Source organism: Cebus imitator, unplaced genomic scaffold, assembly GCF_001604975.1.
Source record: "Cebus imitator isolate Cc_AM_T3 unplaced genomic scaffold, Cebus_imitator-1.0 Scaffold22, whole genome shotgun sequence".
Classification (NCBI taxonomy): Eukaryota; Metazoa; Chordata; class Mammalia; order Primates; family Cebidae; genus Cebus; species Cebus imitator.
Genome location: NW_016107337.1, coordinates 5765210 through 5767949, shown reverse-complemented (window position 1 = coordinate 5767949; position 2740 = coordinate 5765210). Strand labels below are relative to the sequence as shown.

Here is a 2740-nt window from a genome sequence, read left to right as displayed (position 1 = left end):
AAAAAAAGAAATGCCTGAAGCCAGGAGGTGGAGTTTGCAGTGAGCCAAGATAGCGCCACTGCACTCCAGCCTGGGCAATAGAGTGAGACTCTGTCTCACAACAAAAAAAATGATAGGTAGAGTGGCCACTTCAGACTGATCATCAGAAAAGGTCTCCCTTTAGGATTTTTCCCCTCTCTCTCCCTTCCTTTCTAGTTCCCTTGCCAACAGGCCTTTGCCATCTCACGCCTACATTAATTATTACAACAGCTTACTAGGTGGGCTTCCGGACTCCTGAATCTACTCCATATTCTGCTGCTAGACTGATCTTCTATTTGATTGTTGTGGAAAGAAGGGGGTAAGTCCTGTGGAAAATTGTAATTTTCTCCTTTGTTAAACACACAGCCTAAATTACAGAATTCAGATCTAATTTTTACTCACCAGATAGAAAACTTAATGACTCATTTAGTTAATAAGGGATTAAAATGGGAGAGATCTCTTTGAAATTTGGCTCTGAGACCTTTCTGATTAGAGTTTATGGAGCAGAAATTATACCGTATCTTGGAGGGAGCAAGGACCGAGCCCTTTTCCTTCAACCATTGAGGTTGGATAGAAAAGAACATTCATTCATGGAGCTCCAACAAGGTGCTATGAACTGTACTGAGTGTTTTATTTATCATCTATTATAGAAACCTCAAACTAACCTTCTAATTAATTGACTTGCCTAAAGTCCCCATCACAAGTAAGTGGCAGAGCAGTGATTAGAACTCAAGTTTGTCTAGGTACGAACCTTCTAACCTTATGAATTATTTGGTTACAAATGATATCCTGAAAAATATAAGCAAGAACTACAAATCAGTTGAAAGAGAGCAGCACCTGGAACAATTATTTGGATAATAAATGAGTAAACGAAAATAAATAGGATAATTTACACATAAAGTAATCATTTAGGGAAACAGAAAGGGAAAGGAAGTAACCACAGTTAAAGATATTTTCCTGTTGACTAATGCAACAGATACTCATTAGTACCTACTCCGTGTCAGATGCTGTGCTTGGCATTGTGGATATTAATTCTGCTCTTCTTAACCTTACAACCTGGTGGAACAGGTAAATACTAATACATACATGCCCTGAAAGGAAAACACAGCCTGTTTTGAAAGTTGGGACCTGAGCTCCTCGGGAACATCCTTGGTGACTAATATTTAAGTTGGAACATGAAAGGTAAATAGGAGTTTATTAAGCAAGGAAGGAAGTTATGAGCATCCACAGGTCTCAAGGCAGAAAGCAGTATGGTGTTGGAAGAACTGGAAGGGGAGCGCCTTGGATAGAATGTGAGGAAAAGAGTGGAGAGATGGAGGTGAGGGCAATCATGCAAGAACTTAAAGATTTTGAGCTTTAAGAGCAATCGGTAGACATTGATTGGGAGACTTAAACCTGAGGGACAAGACCAGATTTATGTTTTAAAGAGATCATATGTCTTCATGGTAGAGGACAAATTAGAGAGAAACCAATCTGAATGCAGAAAGACTTCTTAGGAAGGGTTATTACAATAAGGGGGTGAGACTTGATGATGTATCCCATAGGTAGAGGGAACTGGAGGATTCAAGAAACATGTAGGCGGTAGATCAGACAGTATTTGGTGATTGATTAGATAATAGTTTAAGGGATAGGTTTCCGGAATTACTGATCATATTTCTAATGTAAATAACAAGCTGGTGTTAGTTAATGGGATTAGAAATCCAGATGGAGTCAGAAGAGTATGGGAGTTAGTATCATAAATTCAGTTTGAAGAAGTAAGCCATTGGAAGAATGAGGTTGGGCCTGGGATATCAGCCAGTTGTGATAAAGGACGGTTTAAAACTAATTAGCTGACAACAGTGATCTCTAAACTGTTTGGATTTCTCATGCCTATGAGTAAAAAAAAATTTAGTAAGTGGCCCCATAAATTATATTTATAAATCATAATATATTGTCAATCTCTACATTAAATATTAGCAATGACTGACTTATTGTATGGATAAAATAAATAAAAATAAAAATGGCATCTATGTCTTCATGTATTCCAATAGATCATGACACTTTGAAGATAACTGGTCTAGAGAATTTTTAAAAAATAAGTACTGTTATTTTAGATGTACAACTACTGGAAGTTATAACACCTTAAATTTATTAATTTAAATCATGAAGAAGGCAAGTTAGCCTTTTTAAGATTAATAATCAGTCAACACAATGAAGGCAAGCTTCTAAATCTTAAGCTAAATGTGGGGTAACTTATTCAAATTGGGAGGCAACCAACCTGGAGCCCAAGTACCAACTCCAGAAAAGTAACCAAAGACTGGCTGGTCCCAGAACACATAAAAAAGCTTCAAATATCCAATAGGATATTAGGGTGAGAGTATATGTTTATCTATTAGTTCAAACTGTGTGATTTGCACGTCACAAAAGATGCAGTGTGGACCAGCTTAAGCAAAAAGAGAAATTGATTAGGAGGATACTGGAGTGTATGTGAATCTTGGGGAACTGGACCCAGGGACCTGAATCACATCAGTTCCCACAGTTTCAAGTCTCTGTTTCTTTGAATACAACTTCCACTTCCTTCTTTTCTTTTTAAAAATTATTATTATTATAAAGTAGGGATAGAGTCTTGCTGTGTTGCCCAGGTGAGTCTTGTACTTCTGGCATCAAATGATCCTCCTGCCTCAGCTTCGTAAAGTGCTGGGATTACAAGCATGAGCCACTTTCTTTTACATTAATTAATTTT

At 37.4% G+C, this 2740-nt stretch overlaps 1 pseudogene; it reads right to left on the bottom strand.

The window, feature by feature from the left end:
- Positions 1 to 2740, bottom strand: part of LOC108299467 — a 50550-nt pseudogene that overhangs the window by 46420 nt on the left and 1390 nt on the right.